This window comes from Elephantulus edwardii, unplaced genomic scaffold (assembly GCF_000299155.1).
Source record: "Elephantulus edwardii isolate Elephantulus edwardi_28Jun2011 unplaced genomic scaffold, EleEdw1.0 scaffold00001, whole genome shotgun sequence".
Taxonomy (NCBI): domain Eukaryota; kingdom Metazoa; phylum Chordata; class Mammalia; order Macroscelidea; family Macroscelididae; genus Elephantulus; species Elephantulus edwardii.
The window spans coordinates 27,710,257-27,718,259 of NW_006399751.1; the positions used below are offsets into that span (position 1 = coordinate 27,710,257).

General features: G+C 37.7%; 1 pseudogene; it reads left to right on the forward strand.

Annotated features, from left to right (window-relative positions):
- The window catches only part of LOC102843161, a 62,391-nt pseudogene that overhangs the window by 53,924 nt on the left and 464 nt on the right, over positions 1-8,003 (forward strand).

Sequence of the window (8,003 nt, forward strand, 5' to 3'; positions counted from 1 at the left end):
TTTGTCACTGTAGAGAAATCCAACTGATTTTTGTATATTGATCTTGTATCCTACTACTATGCTGAATTGGTCAACTCTGTCCAATAGTTTTCTTGCTGAGTCTTTAGGGTTTTCTAAGTATACTATCATGTCATCTTCATAGAGGAATAATTTTATTTCCTCTTCGCCAATTTGTATACCTCTAATGTCTTTCTCTTGTCTTATTGCTATCACTAAGACTTCCGGTACAATATTGAATAAGAGAGGAGATAATGGGCATCCTTGACTAGTTCCTGTTCTTAAAGGGAATGCCTTTAACCTCTCTCCATTGAGAATGATGTTAGCTCTCGGGTTTTCATAAATACTTTTTACTATGTTGAAGAATTTCCCCTCTAGTCCTATTTTGTTGAGTGTTTTCATCAGGAAAGGGTGTTGGATTTTGTCAAAGGCCTTTTCTGTATCAATTGATAGGATCATGTGGTTCTTGTTCTTTGCTTTGTTAATATGATGAATTACATTAATTGTTTTTCTTATATTGAACCATCCTTGCATGCCTGTTATGAATCCCACTTGGTCATGATGGATTATTTCTTTGATGTATCGTTGTATTCTATTGGCCAATATTTTATTCAAGATTTTTGCATCTATGTTCATAAGAGATATTGGCCTATAGTTTCCTATTTTGGTGGTGTCCTTTCCTGGCTTTGGTATCAAGGATATGTTTGCTTCATAGAATGAGTCTGGGAGCGTTCCATCTTGTTCTATTTTTTGAAATAGTTTATATAGAATTGGTGACAGTTCTTCTCTGAATGTTTGATAAAATTCGCTTGTAAATCCGTCTGGTCCAGGACTTTTTTTGGTTGGAAGCTGTTGTATTTTCAATTTCTTCTTTTGTAATGGATCTGTTGAGATGTTCAATTTTGGTTTGTATCAGTTTAGGTAGATTGTGTTTTTCTAGATATTTGTCCTTAATATAATTTTTAAGATAAGAAATAATTTAGGTCATAATGTTAACTGAAAACAGCCCAAGAATGATAATGGAGAAAATGTGTTAACTAGATACTGATGAGTTGTGAGGATCTGGGTGGTTTTCATGTTTTCCAAATTTAGTATGGTAGAAAATGCACTATTTTTAACTGAAGTCACTAGATAATAAAATCTCATTAATGGGGTAGAGAGAAAAATCAGAGGAAGAAAATGTTTAGGAAAGAAAATGATGACTTTAGTTTGGAATGATATGCTTGGCATAATATTCATGGTTGAGAAGTGCATGTGAGGCTGCAGATACTGTGGTCCACATGGAAGTGATTAAAGAGATAGTGGAAGTGAATGAGAATGCCAAGGGACAGAAAATAGTCATAGGCAACAAAGAGGCCTGGAGGACCTCAAGGAAGACCTATATAGGAAAACTCTCAAATTAAAAATACCAAAAGAAGTCAACATACATTTTCATAACTTTATTATTTGATCATTTGAACCTATAAAAATTACTGACTGCTCACATGGAATGCTATGTTTGAAAGTTACTATTGTTATAAAGATGAAAGGGTAACTCCACAAATGATTTCCTGCTTGTTATCATTTCCTAACATCTTCACTAAGTTGTTTTCTTCTTGTGAATATAAACTTCTAATTCTTGTATGTATAATATTATTATAGAAATATGCTTAGTCCAGAGCTGGAGCGATCGCTACAAAAAACGTCGTTTTTATGTGCCCCCAAGCTGTTTGTGATAGCAATCCTGTGTACAAAAGCCCTGAAATCTGCTCCATCCTGCGCCAACTTTACTGTCTCTGACACATCTTCCCTCATTACCCCAGTCACTGAATCAGTCCATATCATAAATGGTCTTCCTCTCTCTGTCCCTCCAGTCTTCCAAGTATGAAGTCCCTCTTCAAGGACTGGCCCCTTCTTGCAACATGCCCAAAGACAAAGCCTCAGAATCCTTGCCTCCAAGGCGAAGACTGGTTTCACTCTCTCTAAGATGAATCTGTTTGTTCTCCTTCCAGTTCATGGTATATTCAACACTCTTCTCCAGTACCAAAGCTCAAAGAAATCAATTATTTTTCTATCATCCCTAGTCATTGTCCAGCTCTCAGATGCATAGCAAGCAATTGAGAAAACTATGGCCTGGATCAGGTGCACCTTAGTCTCCAGACTGACATTGATCTTCAGTACTCTGGAGAGGTCCCTGACAGCCGACTTTTCCAATGAATGCAATTTGTGTCTTGATTTCCTGGCTGCTGGTAACAAATGTGTTGATTGTGAAGCCAAGCTAACTAAAGCTGTTAACAATCTCAATCTCTTCACCATCTATCATGATGCTGCCAATTGGCCCAGTGGTGAGTCTCTTTGTTTCCTTGCTGCGAGCTTCAATCCATATTGAAGGCTGCAGTCCTTGACCTTCTGCAGCAAGCGCTTCAGGTCCTCCTCAGTTTCAGCAATCAGGTTGTGTCTGTCATCTGCATAACAGAGGTTGTTGATGAGTCTTCCTCCAACCCTGATGCCCCAGTCTTTCTCATACAGCCTAGCCTCCCAGATGGTCTGTTCTGCATATAAATTGAAAAGATATGGAGACAGGGTACATCCCTGGCATACACCCTTCCCGATTTTGAACCATGCAGTGTCTCCTTGATTTGTAGATCTAACAGTTATTATTTTGTATATGTATGAATTTACAGGAAGTGAGTGACAGAAAATATAGTTGACTAGCTCCCATCAAGTGTATTTCAACTGTATTTTGATGTGTTAGTCAACTATATTTTCTGTCACTCACTTCCTGTAAAGTCATATATATACAAAATACTGTTACTGTTTGCTGCATAACATGCTATAGACTGTCAAGCTGAGGGTTTTTCCAGAATTTACCAGTGATGACATGAAGACCAAAGACTAAATTTCAGCTTTGCCTGATGAGTATATTTAGAACTGTATGGGCATCTTAACAGAACCCTTAGTGTCATCAGCTAATGCACAATTTGCTGTTTCTTATACTTACAGATGTAAAACTTATTTAGGAAAGTCTAGGCCAGCCATAGTATTATTCAGGGGAAGAAATGAGTATCTATAAAAAGGTATTTTTAATTTAATTTCAAGGCTGCTTTGATGAATGTGGGGGAAAGAATGAAAATTTTTCTTTCATAGGGTCAACTCATAATTTCTTTTATGGAGTCAATACATAATTTTTTTTTTCACTTAAAGTCATTTGGAAGCACTTTAAATGCAAAATTCACTTCACCTGTCTAGGAAGTTGAAATTATATATCAAGATAATCAGCTTGTGTTTGAAACATGTTTTTCTTACTGCCTTTGAAAAAACTTAAATAAATACCTTATTAGTAATTAAATAGGGAGCTCTGGTGCCTTTGTGGTAAGAAGTTGCACTGCCAATCCAGAGGTGCACAGTTCAAATCCACCAGCTGCTCTATGGGAGAAAGATGGGCAGTCAACTCCCATGCAATTTGCTGCTTCTGAAAACCTTTCGGAAGGTCAGCCAACTTGATGATATATAATAAACAACAGTTGACTGCAAGTCCAACTGGACACAATGACTTCCCAACTGTTTCATCATCCTTCCCTTTGTTTAACAGAATTAACTTTTAAACTTTTTATTGCAATTTGAGTGAAAATGTTTTCCACTCAGACATTTAAGTAGAGCCATCGCAGGAGCATTCTCCCCCGCCACCACTTTCACCTTGTGTTTCTGTTTTCCTTTCTTTTTGTCAAACCCTCCTTACCGTCTGACATTTACCCTTGGGCAAATGCTGTACGATTGATAGTACTGAGGAGGATGTTTCTCCCTGGTATTAACAAGAACCTTATAGACTTACCTATTGTGTAGCTTGAGCTCTGGTCGTTCAAATCTACCAGCTACTGGCAGGAGAAAGATGGACCGTTTTCTGCCTCTGAAAACCTTCTAGAGGGTCAGCTATGGATCGGTTCTGACTAAACAGTACACAGTGACAACAACACTGTGTGGCTCCATCTCCTCAGAAACTGAAGAGAGTCACAGTGAATGGAAATTGAATCAACAGTAGTGGTTTGGGTTTGGTATTGTTTGCTAGTTCAGTTCCAGACTTGAAGAGTGTTTAAAGGTCATAGTCTCTGGGACTCCACTAGTCTCTATCAGATCGATAAGCCCTGGGCTTTATGATTTGTAAGTTTTGCTTTTCATTTTTCTCATTCTGTCAGGGATCTATTATCTCATCCCTTTCAGAGCAGTCAGCAGTAGTCAGCTAGGTACCACCTAATTCTTCCAGTCTCAGGGTCATGGAGACTGAGATTCAAGTGATCCTTTAATCCTTTGGACCATTAGTTTTTTTATTTTCTCCAATACCCTTTGCTCCAAATGAAGAGAAGTGAACAGTTATGCCTTGGGAAAATTCACTACTTGGAGGAAAAACCACTTTCAAAGTAAACCACGTATTTTTCCATATGTCTGAAAACAAATAGATCTGCCCACTGGGAATATATTAAATTTACAGAGGAGAAACAGAGCAGGATAATCAATCTTTCCAAACAACTTTATTACATCACAAACCTTAAATATTGTCAAAAAGACATTGCACAGCATCTCAGCCACAACTCTCTGAATAGCAGACAATGTGTTTGTAATACCTGCTTGGGAGTGAAATATGTATGTATTCAGTTAAGAATGCAGATTCTTTGCCAATATTGTGAAATGAATTCAGGCGGTTACATCAGGTTTATATGCAGAGTTTATTAGTCATCAATAGAACCACTTTTTCTAGGTTGGCAATGAGACATTGTAATAGAAAAGTAGCAATTAAAAACAAAACAAAACAAAACCCAAATAAAACAAAAGTAACAATTTCCCCCCTTTGGTTTTTTTAATTTAATTTTATTAATTTTAATGAACATTTACAGAGATTTTGGATTTCCATTCATTCATTGTTGCACTTTAATTCATGCCCACCACCCCCCGCCCCACCAGTATGCTCCTCTCTTTGAAAAGTAAAAGAAAAATTCCTTCATTCCCCGCCCTTCCCTTGCCCAAGTACACTCCACTATGCAACCTTAATTCTGGACTCTTGTGATAACCATAATATCCTATCATATATTGCTTTTAAACTGTTCTCTCCCTCATCTGTTTCAATGCAGTATACATAATTTATCCAGTTTTTCTCAGTCTTATCCCAACCCTCATGTCAGTCCCATTCTACAACGGTGGCACTATGAAGTATTTGTCTTTTTGTGACTGAAGATATTTCACTCAGCATAATGTCCTCCAGGGTCACCCATTTTGAATAATATTGCATGAGTTCCTTATTTTTCAATGCAGCACAATGTTCCACTGTGTGAATATACCACAGCTTCTCTATCCGTTTTTTTGTTGATGGGCACTTAGGTTGTTTCCAGCTCCTCGCTATTGTGAACAAAGCCACAATAAAAATGGATGTGCATATATCTGCCTGGATGTCTGTTATGGTATCTTTGGGGTATATTCCTAGTAGTGGAATTGCTGGGTCAAATGGTATCTCTATTTGCAACTTTTGGAGAAAGCACCACACCACTTTCCACAGTGGTTGCATCTTTTACACTCCCACCAACAGTTCCAGTTTCTCCACAACCTCGCCAAAATTTATTGCTTGCTGTTCTGTTAAATTTTGCTATTCTGACTGGGGTGAGATGATATCTCATAGTTGTTTTGATTTGCATCTCCCTTAGAGATAAGGATTTTGAACATTTCTTCATGTGCTTGTTGGTCATCTGAATGTCTTCTTTGGTGAAGTGTCTGTTCATATCCTGTGCCCATTTTTCAATTGGGTTATTTATCTTTATCTTGTTGTAGTGCTCAAGTATTTTATAAATTCTAGATATAAGTCCCTTATATAATGTGTCATTACCAAATACTTTTTCCCAGTCTGTGGCTTCCCTTTTTACCCTGTTGGAGAAGTTTTTGGATGCACATAGGAAAGTAACAATTTTTAATATGGTCATCATGGGACACTTGTTCCCTGAGTAGAGTACATTCCGTAATAATCCATGGAGAGTAAATAAATGGCTCTAGCGAAGATCGTGCCAGACAATTACATGGTCTAAAATTATGAATGAAATCTTTTTTTCTCCAAATGGAGTACATTATTTATAACATTAAAAAATGCTGCAAACCTCTATAGAATATATTTATAAAAAACAGGCTGTGGTCTATGCGACACTGAATTGAACATTTTTTTATTATTATTAAATTTTATTAGTTTTAATGAACATTTACAGGGATTTTGGGTTTTCATTCCTTCATTGTTGCACTGTTTTCTCTACCCTCTTCCCCAGTTCGTTCTTCTTCCCCCCACCCCCGAATGTCTGTTTTAATTGTCCAATTGCCACAGTGCTTGTCAAAGCCAGTTCTGATTAATCTCCTTTGTCAGTGTGTCCTTTGCCATTCCGTATCACTCCTCCCTGAGAGAGGCTTCACCCTGATGAATTGAACATTTAATTACGCCAATCATGTATGTGTTCAGAGGTTGAGGCAAAACAGACATCTGTCAGTCCCTTGAATTTCTAGATCCTATTGCTTAAAGTTGACATCTTGAACAGAATTTTAATCTTTTAGACATATTTTCCCTACATATAAGATGGTACTAACTTTGGTCTTCATCCAATTGGGGTATAAAAACAAAATAAGAAAGTAGTAATCTATTGTGTTCCAATATTAAATCTAATCTAAAGCAATCCCTTTCATCTGTCCTTAAAATATTTTTAATTTTTATTTTAATGCAAGCTTATATGGGAAATTAGTTGTTATTGTTTTTTTTTATATAAAAAATGCTTGGAAGAATAAAAGCAGCAATTTCTTTGGAAGACTATGTCTTGTTTCATAGAACCACTATGTTGTTGTTATGTGCTGTCGAGTCACCTATGACTCATAGCGACCCTATGTACAACAGCCCTAAACCCTGCTCTATCCTGTGCCAATTTGATTGTCTGTGACACACTTACCCGTATTACCCCAGTCACTGAATCAATCCATCTCATTGAGGGTCTTCCTCTCTTGCACTGTTCCTCCACCTTCGGCAAGGGTTCTGAAGCTTCATCTGACATACTTTGGACATGTTGTAAGGAGGTTCAAGTCCTTGGAGAGGGACATCATACTTGGATAGGTGGAAGGACAGAGAAAGAGAGGAAGACCATCGATGAGATGGATTGATACAGTGACTGGGGTAATGAGGGTAGGTGTGTACGAGATAGTAAAGTTGGCACAGGATAGAGCAGCTTTCAGGGCCATTGTACATACGGTTGCTATGAGTCTCAAGTGACTTGATGGCACATAACAACAAGAAACAGCTTTTATTTTCTCTGGTCAAGTTCTGGCAGTCAATTTTACATAATGACATTATTATCTTCATCTATCAAAGTAAAGTTGAAAAATATGAACATGATTTTGGAAACTGTGAGCACTATAAAAGTCTATTTAGTGAAAGCTTATAATATGTATTTACAGATCTTACAGAAACTACTTACCTTCATTTCTTTCCCTTTCTTATTTTTTAACTTTAAAAAAATTTTACATTGATTTACATGCAAAGTTCATAGACACTGTTTCACACTATCCTTCATATTGTTTCATACAGTCATTCTCATTCACCGTGTTTCATAAAATTAATTCCCATTGAACTACACCCACCATGACCCTGTCTTTTCAGATCCGCACTGGATCTTTCCCATTTCCTTTACCTTTCCTCCCTCCACCCACCACATTTCTTCATTTGTCTTGAAATAAGCTGGCAGAGCTCTAGCTAACTTGAATAGGTGCTGTCACTAACAAAAACCTATGCAGTTAAGGAGAAAAGGTCCGTCCCTTTGGGGATGTAAGTTTCTAATAAATGATCATTTCTATTTACCCTCAAAAAAGAAAAAACCAAGCCACCCCAGGCAGCCGAGACCTCGTCCGCCCCGGAGCACAGGCCCCTCCGCACAGTCAGTCACCGCAGGCGGCTCACACCCGCCGGTCCCAGCTCACGGCGGATGTCGGATGATGACATTGCTGCGCTTGTGGTTGACAGC